This window comes from Rhincodon typus, chromosome 2 (genome assembly GCF_021869965.1).
Source record: "Rhincodon typus isolate 14 chromosome 2, sRhiTyp1.1, whole genome shotgun sequence".
In the NCBI taxonomy this organism is placed as follows: domain Eukaryota; kingdom Metazoa; phylum Chordata; class Chondrichthyes; order Orectolobiformes; family Rhincodontidae; genus Rhincodon; species Rhincodon typus.
The window spans coordinates 40706235-40722775 of record NC_063333.1 but is presented as its reverse complement, the minus strand read 5'-3'; the positions used below and the strand labels follow the sequence as shown (position 1 = coordinate 40722775).

The 16541-nt window shown below is 39.9% G+C and overlaps 1 protein-coding gene and 1 long non-coding RNA gene across 2 annotated transcripts in view; both read right to left on the bottom strand.

Moving 5' to 3' along the window:
* Nucleotides 1–15789, bottom strand: part of LOC125486946 — a 24514-nt gene extending 8725 nt beyond the window's left edge. Inside the window, exons 1-2 of the long non-coding RNA XR_007265521.1 lie at nt 15668–15789; nt 13990–14073 (exon numbers count right to left, since the gene is read on the bottom strand). This is a non-coding gene — a long non-coding RNA (uncharacterized LOC125486946). The remainder of the gene's footprint in view (nt 1–13989; nt 14074–15667) is intronic.
* Nucleotides 1–16541, bottom strand: part of LOC109916142 (LIM zinc-binding domain-containing Nebulette-like) — a 266201-nt gene that overhangs the window by 89751 nt on the left and 159909 nt on the right. The gene's annotated exons all lie outside the window — the stretch shown is intronic.

Here is a 16541-nt window from a genome sequence, read left to right as displayed (position 1 = left end):
ACCGACTAACCTCATCCCGCCCCCTTGACCTGTCCGTCCTCCCTGGACTGACCTATCTCCTCCCTCCCTCCCCACCTACACTCACCTCTACTGGCTCCATCCCTGCCTCTTTGACCTGTCTCCTCTCCACCTATCTTCTCCTCTATCCATCTTCTATCCACCTCCCCCTCTCTCCCTATTTAGAAACCCCTTCCCCTCCCCCATTTCTGAAGAAGGGTCTAGGCCCGAAACATCAGCCTTCCTGCTCCTCTGATGCTGCTTGGCCTGCTGTGTTCATCCAGCTGTACACCTTGTTATCACAAATAAGACAGGGTTGGGGCGGTGGAGGAATGTAGGAAAATGGAAATTATGTTTGGGGCCACAAACAGTGAGGAAGGAGGAAGTGAAAGGGTCAAGTGTTACACTTTCTGCAGTCACTTGGGAGGGTGGCATGGTGGGGAGGGAGGGAGAGGGGTTAGTGATGAAATGTTACGAGTGATGGAAGAGTGGACCAGGGTGTCATGGAGGGAACAATTCTTATGGTATGCTGATAGTGGAAGGGGGGGGATGATATGTTTCTGTGGTAGTATCCTGCTGGAGGGAGTGAAATAATAGACACTTTGCTTGCCATAATTTGAGGTTAGTCATTGCATGCAGGTTTTTAAATTACATCTTTAATCTGGTTGTTTTGCTCCACTTTCACATCTATTTCCATGTTCCTTTGTAGCTTTCTTCAATTCAAAAAGCAATATTGCTGCCTTGAAGGAAGAGTTTATTCTAATTAAAAATGCAGATAAACTGAAATGTCACACACAGAACAGCTGAAATGGATGTCTAAAAAATCATATCTCCAGCTATCACCAGGGGGTCACCTAGACTTACAGTACTGACCTGATGTCTTCATTTGGCATTAAAGCCCTGAAGTTTCTTTATGCCACTTTTTGTTTAGAAAATCAAACAGTAAAAATTAATAAAACATTATGTGTAAACATTATGATTCAGACACTTTCCAGACATTCCCCATTTACTTCATACAAAAAAAACCCCAGAAAACAGACAAGCCACTTTTCCTATGAGTCAAAACATGACCTTATAAACACGAAGTGATCTGAAAGCTACACACTTAGGGTGAACAATATACCTCTTACTCTGATAAATTCACATAATTCAAGCCTAGTACGCTTGGATGGTTGGAGAAATTTTTAATATGTTGTAACTCAGTCTATAAACCATGAATTATGTTCACACGTTTATCATGTAAAATTAACAGAAGCAACAGGAAACAAACAGGTTAATAAATTTTACCAAACGTGCAGTTATTGATCCAAAATACATTTCAAAAGACTCATTGGTTCAGGTTCATCATACCATTTATAGTATTGAGAAATTTATATTTACAATTAACATTAACAGGGTGCTCCCTTTAACTCCCATCTCGTAATGGCATGGTGAAGTAGTAAATCTACAAAAACCCAGAAAGGGGTGATGGCATTTTGATTCTCTCTGCTTGAATATTCAACATTTGATTTGCCCACACAGAGGTGATTCATCTCCCTCTTTGACATGTACAGAAAAACATTTTCCAGAAATTCCCTCAACCAGTCTGTTTCCAGGCAACAGTGAACAAATTTAAATGGTGCCCTGTTAGAAAAACTTCAAAAATTCCAAGAAGAAAAATAAAATCTAGCTTCTCTGTTAAAAGCATGAGATTTTTGATCCATCACAGTAAGAGAAATTAAAATTACAATGTAAGATATAGCAAACCTCCTTTCACCAAGTAATATAAAAGGAACTTTGCTGGCAGATTTTTGATCTAATTAAGCATGACGTTCAGAGTAACTATATTCTGAAGTGCACAGAAAGATATGAAAAAGATTTGTATAGGTCTTAGACAGAACGACAGAATGACAGGTTACTGAACCCACAATGTTAACTCGATTTTGTCTCCACAGATGTTGGGTTTCTCCAGTAATTTCTGCTTTTGTTTGTTTCAAATATCTAACATCCATAGTTCTTTGTTTATGTTATAACAGAATGACAATTGGATTTTAGTGAAAACTTAGAGAAACACCAGTCAGAGAAAGGAGCATCACAAGAAAACTAAAACATTGCAGCAGATGCGAAAATCATCTCATATTAAAAGACCAGGGACACACAAGTATTTTAAGGTCACAAATTGCATTTGTTCTCATCCATATTGAACACCATATACCATTTTGGTTCCACAATGGCACTGTGGCACTGAAGGCCCATGTGCGCATGCTTTGAGCTATGCTATTTTTAATGATGGATCTAAGGAGCATCTGCCAGTAATATGCAGAGTGGGCAAATCACAAGGTCAATCAAAGCAGAATATTGGTCTGACATAATCACTGCTGTTTTGGAGCTCAAAAACTCAGTTGGTGGTCAACAAACCCCATCCTTTGATGACAACATACTCATAGGAGGTTAAAGCAACAATGGCTGACAAGGGAAGTCATGGACAGCATAAAAGCAAAAGAAAAAGCATACAATGTTGTGAAAATTAATAGGAATCCAGAGAATTCAGAAGCCTTTAAAAACCAGCAGAGGAAAACAAAAAAGGGTGGAGAAGATGAAATAAGTTAGCTAGTAATATAAAAGAAGATTGCAAGTGTTTTTCAGATAAATACAAGGTAAGAGAGGCAACAGTGTACATTGAGGAAATAACGAGCAAGTTAGACAAAGGAGAGACAGTGGACGTGATATATTTTGATTTCCAGAAGACCTTTGACAAGGTGCCATTCAGGTGGCTACTAAATAAGACAGGAGTCCATGATGTTCGCGGTAGACTAGCAGAAGGTAGACAGTAGAGATAAAGGGGTCTTTTTCAGGATGGCATCTAATGACCGGGGGAGTTGGCATGCGCAAGTATTGGGATCACAACAATTGATATTATAAACTAATGAGCTGGATAAAGGAACTGAGGGCATTATTGACACCTTTGCAGATGACACAAAAATCAGTGGAGGGACAAGGAGTGTTGAGGGAGCAGGGAGGCTGCAGAAGCACTTGGACTGGCTAGGACAGTGAGCAAAGAAGTGGCAGTTGGAATACAATGTGGGAAAATGTGAAAGTTATGCACTTTGGTAGGAAGAATAGAGGCATAAACTATTTTGTAAATCTGAAAGGCTTCAGAAATCTGAATCTTATGGTTAACATGCAGGTTCAGTATGCGGTTAGGAATGCAAATGCATGTTAGCATTCATTTAAAGACGGCTAGAATACAAGAGCAGGAAGGTACTGCTGAGGCTGTACAAGGCTCTGGTCAGACTGCAATTGGAATTTGAGATCAATTTTGGGCCCTCTATCTAAAGGAGAATGTGTCGGCCTTGAAGTGGGTCCAGAGGAGTTTACGAAAATGATCCCAGGGATGAAAGGTTTGTCATATGAGAAGTGGTTGAGGACTCTGGGTCTGTACTTGATAGAGTTTAGAAGGATAACGGGGCTGTTGTTGAAATTTCACAGAATACTGACAGGCCTGGTTAGAATGGATGTGGAGAAGATATTTCCACCAGTAGCAGAAGCTAGGACATTAAGGCACAGCCACAGAATGATGGGACGACCCTTTGGAACTAAGCTGAGAAGGAATTTCTTCAACCAGAGGATCACTAATCTGTAGAACTCTGAAGGCTGTGGAGACCAAGTCATTGAGTGTCTTTAAGACAGAGATAGACAGGTCTTTGATTGGTAGGGAGATCAAGGATTACGGGGAGAAGCCAGGAGAATGATATTGAGAAACATATCAGCCATGATCAAACAGCAGAGTAGACTCAATAGAATGGACTAATTCTGCTCCTATAGTCTTATGATATCGCTTGGGACTCCAGTGGTCACAAGGTGGATGACGTGACCATACAATGTACGTCTTTCATCCCAAGGGAATATGATAAAACAAACCGTTGGTGATCTTACGTGATAGTTCTGCTGTCTAGAGACTGCTCTGGAAGATTCCTGCAGTACTCAACAAAGCAAGATTTGATGTGGTCCTTAGTATACTGCACAACCTCACAATTTGTGGTCACAGTGTTTGCCAGCTGACAACCGCCAGAGAAGAAAGTGAAGGAGAATGAAGAAGGAAAGAGGCAACCAGCACAGGCTGTTCCTAACTTGGTTAGCTGTGAACATGTACATGACTACACACAAAAAAACATGGGACCTATTTCCATTTATCAACAGTCTCATACTTTATCTCATCTCTGACACCACAGCACACACATGACCACAATGCAAACATTAAAATAAATTTCATACCAAATTTATAAAACAAACCAACTATATTGTGTACAAATATCAACTAACCATCCATGTACATTCAATGAGTGGAGTACACCTTAAGTACATTGCCTGCCTTAGTGCTACCATACCTTGCTACCTCATGGTTACGGCATAATTGGAAAAAGGTCGCTGACCTTCCATGGACGAGACTGTGAGCAGTTCTGATCTGAGCCAAGAATTTCCAGCTACACACTGAATGATTTCAACATTTTTGGCAGCAGTCTGGGCTGACCCGTGAAAGCATGGATACTGCTGGAATGGCAGGGATGGAGGATGAACACATAGGACGTGGCAAAGTGACAGGGAAGAGAAGGTTAATGAACACTTTGTTTGGGTTGGAGTAAGGTTTATATTGGAGTTCCACAGGAGTCAATATTGGAACTTTTCCTGATACGTTACATTAATGATGCAAATCCCTCTGGGCTGTACCTTCATTTCCTTTATTTTTGTGTAGCGAATGTGTTCTAATTGGAAAACAACAATCTAATCAAGCAGTATAGGTGGCATTACAAACTGAATGAAGTGGTTTTACAATGATCTTTTCAATCCTGATTACATTATTGCCTCGTAATTTCTGTGATCTATTTATAAATTCTGTTAATTTTATGAAGTTCAGTTATTAAAATGAACTTCCTTTCTGTGCCAGCAGCTGATCTCAATACAGCTGTCAGTACACTCCACATTGTTGTTGACTGAATGTAGTCGTCCACTCAAGTTTCTCCACAGATGGATCTGTGCAATTGCTCTCAACAAGTGGATGTGCTCTGGTCCCAAGAACAAAAATGCTTTTCTGCATTACTGGACGCCCTAAACCTCCCCTGATATTGTAGGATCCCATCAGTTTCCTCGCCCAACAACTTTGGAAAAGCCAGGGAGAATGTTTCCAACATGCGCTTTATCCCAGGGCAGGCAAGCTGTCCAGAAACGAAGAAGGAAATCTGAGAATCATCAGAAATTCCATGCCATTTTTCCAGACAGAGAAGGATGCCAGTACAAAGTCTGAATGAAGAACTGGAAAGAACAGTACTGTGGTGAAGCAGGAGAGGGAGGAGGGAGGGAAGGCTGGCAGTATGAAGTAGAAAGGGAAGGAACAGAAAAATGCCAACAAGAACTGGGAGGAGGGGATACAGTGCAATGTAGGAGCTGGGAACAGGTCAATGTCTTTATGGCTGTGACAATCTAAAGACAACTGATCAGATCGATCAATAAAGAATACAAACTCACATTAATCTGCAACTGAAGGCAAAGGTTAACATTTTTTGCCATGATCTTCAACTATATACTTGTTTCGTCTGTAAATATATACCGTATGGTACTTAACATTGCAACCAAATATCAAATGCTTATATTCAGGGCCATCTGAGCTCACAGATTTGGATACAAAGATGAAGCTGGTTTGTACTCAATTTCCAGATTAGCAGCGCATGCACTGTGTCCATGTTTATGTACATGACTGAGCAGAAATAAGAATATTTCATCAAGACAGTTTTTAAAAAAATCACTGCCTCTGTATCACCCATGGGCAGGAAGAAAATCTCCAGATTTTTCCACATGGGGGCTCTAAGCCATTTTAATTCCTGGGGCTCATTCTAATTGATCTGGTCTGACTCCTGTGCAGAACTGATTGAAATGGCTTCATGGCCAGAGTGAATGCCAATCTATGGGAGGGATGTTTGAAAACATTTGCAAACAAAGAAAGTAATGCATTAAAGTCAGGATGGGCAAATCACGGTAGAGAGGAGTGAGAGGGATAGCCAGGAGCAAGGAATCCAAGGTTCCCTTTGCTCAGCAGGCAATGCCTGCTCAGAGTCAGACAGAATCTTGTAAAAATGAGGATAAAATCCATACCCTTCTAGCCTGAAAGCATGTCTTGCAATACCAAAATTATGTTCAGATACAAAATTAGGTTGTCTACACCAACATTTTAATATTAACTAGACCCTCTGCATGGCTATGATAGCAGCCTCCACACTTTTGAAAACCAAATTAAAAATGCTCTGAAGAAGAGTCATCTCGACTCGAAATGTTAGCATGCTTTCTTTCCATGGATGCTGCCTGACCTGATCTCTAGCATTTGTTGTTTTCAGTACAGATTCCAGCATCTGAAGCAATTTGCTGTTTAAAAATGCAAGGGCTGGTCAACTGGGGGAACACAGCAGCTGACATGCGGCTACCATTTCAACCCTCCTGCCTGCTTCTTTCTTAATGAGTAGACAGGGTTCCAATCACAGTTCATATTTACTAAGTGTTATGAACAACAGCATAAACCAAACAAATACAATGCAAAAGAGCAAAATCTGGAATTTAGTAAAAGTTAGTCTAACAGCAAACATGCACCATTAACAATTGTTGTAAAAACCCATCTGGTTCACTGATGTCCTTTCTGAAAGGAAATTTCCATCCTTACCTGGTCTGGCCTACATGTGACTCCAGTCCCACAGCCACATGGTTGTCTCTTAACTGCTCTCTGTGCAATTAGGGATGGGCAATAAGTGCTGGCCTAGCTAGTGATGTCTAAATTACATGGGCAACTAAAATAAAATTGTATGTTATAACTGCCATTTATCTTATTGCTAATAAAGATAGTCACCATAGCCTTACCAGACCATAGGGTTGCTCTTTCATTAGAGGTGGTGATTTAACTTGAGGGTCACCATGCCTCAGGTGACTGGAGAGGTTGAGAACAATCTAAACACATTTGATAGTTAAAGTACGTTTTGTTGGAAACACAAATATACCTATATCGATGGATTATAAGGGTTGGAAAATTGAAGAATTGCACCATTCCTGGATTGCAAAGGAATTACCATGCGCACTTTTTAAATGCAGAAGTCAAAGGGCGAAAAGAACTAGCAATTGTCTGCTGCTTACAAAAGTGAAATGGCCTTGCGGTGAATACGAGCCCCTTTTTTAAGGAGGGATAACGGTGGAGTCATATTACTTCAATGGTTGGGCAAACATATTTGGAAAAACTATCCTGGATATGTGCTTTGTTTCCTAGCAACAGTCCCTGGCCTGAAGTGGTTTGTGTCTTGTCACAGCTTGGAAGCTGTGGGCAGTTGGAATAACTTGGTAAGAAGGAAAACTCTCCCCTTTCTTTCTCAGTGTAACAATACAACCCTCAAGGAAAACCAGCTGGAGAAATATCTCAGTTACATATTACCCCAAATAATAGAAAGCTGTAGGAATGGATGTCTCTGATATCCTCATAAATGCTGAAAGGCAAACTGCTAACTCAGCCACGAGGCCCATGTCTAACTGACCTGCTACTCACACTTAGGGTCTTCTGTTGCTCTGGGCTGATCACAACATGATCCTGTTGACAATAAGAAAGAGCAGGAACCATGAGAAAATCACTTCATTCTACCCTTTCAGCTTGTACTCTTGATTAACATAGTTTTGCCCTGTTTTTCTAATCCTAATTGCTCTGCAGAGCTGTTGTCTCATGTTGTCTGTATATGAATGTGTGTGTGTTTAGGCTAAGCAGATATAAGCAAGGCAGTTTAGTTAATGACCCATTTTGCTGGAACCGTAGAACCATAGAAATAATACATACAGAAGGGAGTCATTTGGCCCGTCTTTTCCATGCCAAACTAAAGACATCGAGATGCCCTTTCTAATCCGATCTTCCCACACTCGGCCTATATCACTGCAGCTGCACCTTCCAGCACTTAAGGTACAGATCCAGGTACTTTTTAGAAAAACTTTTAGGGTCTCTGCCTCCTCCACCACCAACTCAGGCACCAAATTCAAGACACCTGCGTAAAACATTTTTCCTCACGTTAAACATTTAAATTGTTTAAAAAATAGGATTGTTCTGAATAAATATTATTTCTGAATATATTGAAAAAAACCTACTGAGAGTCTCTTTTGTTCTAGTTAGTAGTATTAAACAGAAACAGATTGACTAATTTGGTCATTAAATAGGACATTTACACTTTCATTATGACTAGTTAAGTTTGATTTCGAATGCACTCCTCCCATCAGAATCACAACAATTTAAAAGATTACATATATGCCAAGTCAGTAAGCTATAAATTATACCTGAATGCACTACCAGCTATAAATTTTGCTTGTGAATTTTAGAATTCTATTTAATATGATGCACAAATTGCATGTTCATACAGTTCAGTGCTTAACATCCAGCATTCCATATTTGACGTTAACCTTGCCTAATATCAAAATTAAAGAAAAACAAGCATATTTTGTCATTATATACTTCAAGATCTAATGCTTCTCTTCCAAAAGCAACACTTTTATTTCCGTAATAAAAATATCACAAGGCTGGATTTTCCAGTCAGTGGCAAAGTAATGACAGTCTCTGTTGAACTTGAAGAAATATATCCATGAAGATTTAGGTCAATTCTAATGTGTGGATTTCCCCTTTCTCAGTAGCAGTTCGAATCTAGCCCTAGGTTAGGGGATCTCCAGGCGTCTAGTAACAGTGATGTAAACAAGCTCAAAAGCAACCAATCACATTGGAGGTTTCTTTTGATCAGCAAACCAGGAATGTGAAAGCACCACATATTCTTTGTTTATAATTCAACATTTCAGGCAGTGACAAATTATTGGAATTATGTTAAGATAGAAGCCAGAACATAAGATTAAATATGATTAAAATAGGATTTCTCTTAAAAATAACAGAAAAACTTTATATTCTACAACAACAGAGCATCAGCTTTTCACGGCCAGAATTGAGCAGCAAATATGAAAAATTCATTGTGTAGCTCGTCCCAGTTTCAACTGTTTCAAGGGGTATCATTATATCAAGAGTAATAGCGGACTTTTCATCACTTCACTGAGTTCTAGAGGAACTCAACACTATACCCTCTGAAACAGTGTAAAAGTTTCATACTATTCTGCACGTGTGCAGAAAACCAAAGTTTCTGACAGTTCCACTGGAGTAATGGCAGATTGTTTTGCCAACATTATGAACTCAGTAGCGCAGGTTTAACATTGACAACTAAAAATCATGAAAATATTTCACTATTCCAAAGCTTTTTTTAAATGATAAAGTATATGTTCACATAGAATCATACCATAAACTACTATTACAAAAAAAAAGAAATAGCTTTCTTCTCATGATATTTGAAGATGACAAGATGGACAGGTGAACACAGGCCTCTTCCAACCTAGTCTCCTGTACCTGTTGCTCCCAATGTGGTTTCCTCTACATCGGTGTGGCCAAACATAGACTCGGTGATAGATTTGTGGAGCACGTTGGTCCCATACGCGATAATCAACAACATCTTCCGGTTGCCACCTATTTTAACTCCCCCTCCCACTCCCTTGGTGACATGTCCATCCTGGGCCTCCTCCAGTGCCACAATGGCACCACCTGCAAACTGGAGGAGCAACACTTCATATTGCGCCTCGGGAGCCTACAGCCTGATGGCCTGAACATACAATTCACCAGCTTTAAAATCTCCCCACCCTCGGCTGCATCCCATGTCCAACCCTCCCTCTCATCCCCACCTTCTTGACTTGACACAACCTGTCCATCTTCTTCTCCAACTATCCGCCCCACCCCTCCCACTGACCAATCCCCACTACCCCTACCTGCATTCACCTATCACCATCCCACCTACCTTCCTCCAGGCCCTTGACTCTTCCTTCTATTTGCCAGCTCCCTTCCCCCTCCCCTGTCCTGAAGGAGGATCTAGGCCCGAAACATCGACTCTCCTAATCCTCTGATACTGCCTGACCTGCTGTGTTCCTCCAGCTCTATGCTGTATCAACTTGTCAGTCAATTAGGGGCAGCATGGTGGCTCAGTGGTTAGCACTGCAGCCTCACAGTGCTAGGGACCCAGGTTCGATTCCACTCTCAGGCAACTGTCTGTAAGGAGTTTGCACATTCTCCCCATGTCAGCGTAGGTTTCCTCCAGGTGCTCTGCTTTCCTCCCACAATCCAAAGATGTGCAGGCTAAGTGGATTGGCCATGCTAAATTGCCCGTAGTGTTCAGGGATGCGTAGATTAGGTGAGTTATAGGGGAATGGGTCTAGGTGGGATGCTCCAAGAGTCAGTGTGGACTTGTTGGGCCGAAGGGCCTGTTTCCACACTATAGGGATTCTATGATTATCAGGATGTTGCTGGGAATAGAAGGTTTGAGTACTTGTATTACAGGACAGACTGCGACTTTTTGCACTGGAGCATAGGAGGTTGAGGGGTGACCTTATAGGGGTTTAAGAATCATGAGGCACAGAGAAAAGGTGAATAGCAATAGTCTTTTCCCTGGGATGAGAGAGTTCAAAAGTAGGGGGCCACATTCTTAGCGTGAGAGGAGAAAGTTTTGAAAGCGACATAAAGGGCATATTTAACACAGAGTGGTTCATGTGCGGAATGAACTGCCAGAGGAAGTGGTGGATGCAGGTACAGTTACAATGTTTAAAAGACATCTAGGTAAGTTCGTGCATAGAAAAGGTTTGGGGGGTATGGGGCAAACACGAGCAAGTGGGACTAGTTTAGTTTGGAAAGATGGTCGGCATGGACTAGTTAGACCGAAGGGGTCTGTTTCCATGCTGTATGCCTCTATGGCTCAATCTGCAGTTCTTTCTTTTTTTTTTAAATTTAAGAATTACTTTGTACTTGTGTTACCCTTCAGTAGCTCTACCATGCTATGAGTTTTTGGCTTAGCTAACAAATCTTTCTGGAATGTTTCCATAAAACTGGATGGAATACCCATCTCACCAATTCTGTTTGCTAAATCCCCAAATGAAAATTCATATTATGAGCCCTTTACACTGCATCTACTGTCAAAGTGGTCCAAGAATTCTATAGGCCTCTATCTAAATAATGTGAATTCTAGTCGATAAATACTTAAACTTAATCAGACTCTGATCTGGTCTTCTACTGTGGTTTATTTCTTTTGGGGATCTTGCTGATAGTCTTGTTAATTCTGATGTGTTAAGTCTGTGCAGTCATAAAGTCATGGAGAAGTACAGCACTGAAACAGACCCTTTGTTCCAACTCATCCATGCTGACCAGATATCCTAAATAAACCCATTTGCTAGCATTTGGCCCATATCCCCCTAAACCCTTCCCATTCATTTACCCACTCAAATGCCTTTTAAATGTTGTAACTGTACCAACCTCCACCACTTCCTCTGGCAGCTAATTCCATACACACACCACCCTCTGCATGAAAAAGTTGCCCCTTAGGTCCCTTTTAAATCTTTCCCCTCTCACCGTAAACCTATGCCCTCTGGTTTTTGGCTCACCCACCCCGGGGAAAAGACCTCGTCTATTTACCCTATCCATGCCCCTCATGATTTTATAAAACTCTGTAAGGTCAGCCCTCAGCCTCCGACACTCCAGGGAAAACAGCCTCAGCCTATTCAGCCTCTCCCTATAGCTCAGACACTCCAACCCTGGCAACATCCTTGTAAATCTTTTCTGAACCCTTTCAAGTTTCACAACATCCTTCCCAAAGCAGGGAGGCCAGAACTGAATGTCCTTAGACTCCAGCTGCTGAACAAGTCTTATTGACTGTTTTTCACATTGGACTTACCTAAAACTGTAAATAAAAGCTCTCAATGCTGTTTAAATATTTTAAATTCAATTAGGAGGTTTGTTGTGCCCCAATTTAAAATTAGGTATTTTCTTGACATTCTTATATGCCTTTCACTTTCCCTTACTTTGCTATGAACCTAGTCCACACCCTAATCACTTGTCTTTTTCATGCCAAACTGACCTCTTGATGGGGATTTGTCTGCTTACCAGAACGCTGTATTTTCAACACTCTTTAACACTAACAAAGACATCAAGGGTTTACTCATGCATTTTAGCATTCTTTAAGACTGTCAGTCATGTATAGATTAGTTTGTTCACTGATTGTTCAGGCATGATAGTTCTCATCAGCAAAGGTTTCCACAGGCACCAAAATTCATATTAATGGTATCGGTCTAATAATCAAATCGCTCATTAGGGATGCGCTCATCTCCCAGTTACTCAATCACTTTTCCCAATTCACCATCTCACTGAGCTTCACATGGCTGCACTCGAGCATCTAATCACTGGGACATTTTGAGCTCTCTGTGCTCTGGGCAAAACCTGACTGCACATGGTCTACATGGCTGCAAGTACATGAAGCCAGGCTATAGCATCACTTCAGCATCATGAAGCTGTCTCCTCTAACTCCCACTTTCTCAATGATCAAAATTTACTGACCTGTGACTGCTGCTCACATATCCTTGAACTAGTTTGAATGATCTGTTAAAAAAACTAGGAAAGAGCCCCAGCCTTGTTCCTAGGCATGATCAGACGTAAACAACATTGAAACAAATTCTGTTCATAGATTACAATCAAGAGGTTGCCAGCTCACATGGCACAAGTGGGCACAAAAATAGATTTTAACACAATGTAGATTCAAATTAAATGGGCATTACGGAAATGAAATATAGAATATATTAAGTTTTATCCATATTAGAAAGAACTGTTCACTCTAATTTCCAAAAGAATTTGCTTCTAGGCGAAATGACTTTCTGATTCCAGCTCATTTTTGATCAAAAGAATTGTTCCAGATGTTTGCCTTCAAACCGCTACAAGCTCCCGATCATCACCGCTAATGTCGACTGCTCAGAAAAGTATTCTATACTCCTAGAAGATACTGCCCTGACCAGGTTTTATGTAGTTTGTACCAGTTGGTGGGTGACTCTCCTCCAGTAAGAATGACCATCTGCCTTTGCACGTCACCTCGTCCTTTGTCCACTACTGTAGGTAATTATCACCCTTTCCTGAAGTTCCTCCTGCTCAATGAAGAAACAAGCAAATGGACTCAGCTTTTTTTACTGCCTGGTTGAGCTGATGGGCAATCCACAACCTTATAGACATAGCATAAAAATTTAGACAAATGTCCTCAATGTCATCAAAGGTGAATCTGCATATTTGAGAAAAAGGATCCCTGTGTCTTGCATCAAGAGTTCCTCTAGCCTGTTGAAAAAGACAAGTTACAATTGCAATCCACAGGATAAATGGTGGGAAAAATAATTTTCACTATTCAGTTGCTCAGCAGGCAGATTGAAATTTATTCCTCATGTTCAGGTTGTGTTCTATTGTCAAAAGAACAGTAACCAGCAACAGTAAAAGTCAGCTTCCAATTCCCAATGCAACTTATGAACATTTCCAAGGACAAACAAGAGATGTCCTTTACCAACACCTCCAGTACCATTAGACCCTGTGCACGTGTAAGTATGAGAGCTCCAAAACCTCTCTCCAACCCAAATCCCCAATCACTTACAAGTGCACCACAAGTTCCACTGTCACATCCCACATTGCAGAATATTCCCTTCTGCCCCCATTCTCCTGTATTTGCCCTCAGGCCAAAGATAACTTGCCTGTTGGCTACTGAAACAAGACTTCTATCTTACTTCTCTTACAGCACACCTGACATGAGGTTCACCATCAAGGCCCAATACACTCTCACTTTTACATTTACACGCATGCTAAGTAACTAAGGATGGGAGAACTGACCAAAAATGGACGATTGATCTTGTAACACAAATAATTTGATACTACTTTACCATAGTAACATTTCACTGGGATTTTTTCATTAAAAAGTTGGAACTACCTGATGCTTTTGTAACAAAAATCATTTAAAAATAGTGCACATACAAAATTTAATTTGGTGCAGTCATGAAGTACAGTTATGATTATGCTCAAAGTCATGCAGAACAACTGTTTGACCAACTGGAGTTACAGATTACCAATAAACTCACCGGTATCTTTCCTTTAAATGGTGGTATCCAGTACACTTCAGTTCCTCAATTATCTCTGTCCAATCATTAAAGAAAGCATTTCTTCTGCAAAACAAAATGCAAAAACTTAATGGGAAAAAAAATCAGTGATCACTACTGTTCAGCTGGTATTCCCCAAGGTTTTATTTACATCAATTAACTACATTTCCAAACTTAATACAGTTCTTTTGTTCCAATTTAAAAGCCAAATTTTTACACTTGAATTATGACATGGGGTATATGCAGTACTTCCTGGGAAAAACAGCTGGAGTAAAACACAGTGGCAGGTTTACAAGTATTCTAATCAAGAACAGATGGTTCAGGCTGTTTTTGATGATTGCTTCCTAGATTCATGTTATTACAAGGTACCAACAATTTGTAAACATTGGCTATGACTAAAAGAGAAAGACCTTTAATAAAAGTTTCAAATGGGGGAAAAGTAACTCCTGTTTGGTTTTTATCTTCACATAATTACAGGCCATTTTTACCCTGCCCATTCAGGCTTTGGATAGTTAAAATCAGGTTGGAATCTGAATTACAGTACCCCAGGCCACAACGTTCTGCAGACACCCTCTGTTCAGTCTGAAGACATGACACCAAGCTTTCAGTGGCCTACCATTTTAATCCTCCGCCTTGCTCTCTAACTGACATCTCTGTCCTTGGACTGTTACATTATTCCTGAGAAATGCATGTAACCTCAACGAACAGCACTTCATCTTTCAGTTAGGGTCTTTACAGCTTTCTGGGCTCAAGAATGAGTCCAATAATTTTGGATCATAAACTCTATATCATTTTATTTTATTTTCTTTGCATGTTTTGTTTTTTTTATTCTTATTTTTGCTGTTAGACAGCAGACTAACTCTAGGAACATAGTTGGTTTCTTATTCGACTCCACTACACATCCCCCCCCACCCCCACACACTGCTTTGGCCCTGTTTGACTAAACCTTCTGTCATTCAGTCTCTCCCATATTCCACCTTATCACAAGCCTTCCTTTGACATTGTTCCACCCACCCCTTGTTCAAAATCTATTACATCTCTAACTTTTCGCAGTTCTGATAAAAAGGGCATCAACCTGAAATGTTAACCCTTATTTCTCTTTCCATAAATGTTGCTTGATCTGTTGTGTAATTCTATCATTTTCTGTTTGTGAAGTGATTCTAACAGTAATACAGCAAATTTTGACGATTCTACTAAAATAAGGACTTCTCTGGTCAGAATGACTTCCAATGCTAAATTCCTCAGTCTACAAGAGATAAACAACCCAGGATTAACACCACAGATGATGTCACTTTCATGCTGTGGTCCCCATCCCAAAATCTGAAACAGGTTCAATCTTAGGAGGGATGGAAGGCAAAAGTATTTCAGTGATGCACATACTTTGACACAGCAGCCTGCCAGTAATTGAAAAGTTAAGCATGTAGTACCATTATTTTTCTTTTCACTACGTGTCTATTGATTACAGCTTTCTCCTGTTCAAAACAAAGTTTCTGTATCATCACCAATGAAGGAAAATAATTACAGGATTGCAATGGCACATAAATGCAAAGGAGAATTAAAGTTATTTATTGTGATTGACATAATAGCTGATACAAAATAATTGACTGAATGCTAGCTCATATGATACAGTACCAATATTTTAATATACAATAAATTGCACCTTCTTTTCAGTTCTGCAATCTGATCTTGGATTCCAGATTAATGCAATGACTCCACCTTGTTCAATCCAAGCTGACTATAGGTATCTCCTTTAAATGGTCTGAGAGGACTCAGTGTAACACTTTCGCTCTGATAAAAAAAAAACATTAATATGAAACATTCAGTCTGTGTCCGTCTCCACAGGTGCCAATATACAGCATAAAACTGATCATAACTCAATGTACACTGTCCGTTAATACTTAAGGACATCTGCAGTGGTGATATATGTTGTTCTTTGACCCTTACATAATGCTAAAGCTCAGCAACTAGAAATTACAGCCATACTACACTGTGCCTTGAAATACCCATTACTGTCATGAAAGTTCGTTTTGAAACACTGAAATCTCCCATGGACTAAAAACAGCTCACCAAAATACATACATTAAATCCAAAATAGGGTAATTGTGGTTCTTAACTTACCTATTATTTGAAAGAAACACAGAGGAAGCTGACAGAAAGTCACCTGTTAAATACGTTGAGCATAATTTCAGGTAAATTTAAGTCTTTGTTGAAGTAATGCAACCGATTTCTAATTGTTGGAAGGAACTTGAAATTTAAGCAAGTAAAATTAGGAAAATATTTTAGACATCACCATACTCACTTAACAGATGATGGACATTTTAAACAACCAATTTCACATTATGAGGAATATTAATCATGTGCTTTCAAATAAGGTATTATTTTATTGCCCTCATCCTGTGAATAAACAAAAAAACACACTATACCAAGAAACAAACTATGCCAGCCAACAACAACAATGTGTCAAATTTATAGCAAGTTTTGATATATTTAAAAGAATTCGGAAATTACTCATATTATCTCATTAAATATACCAT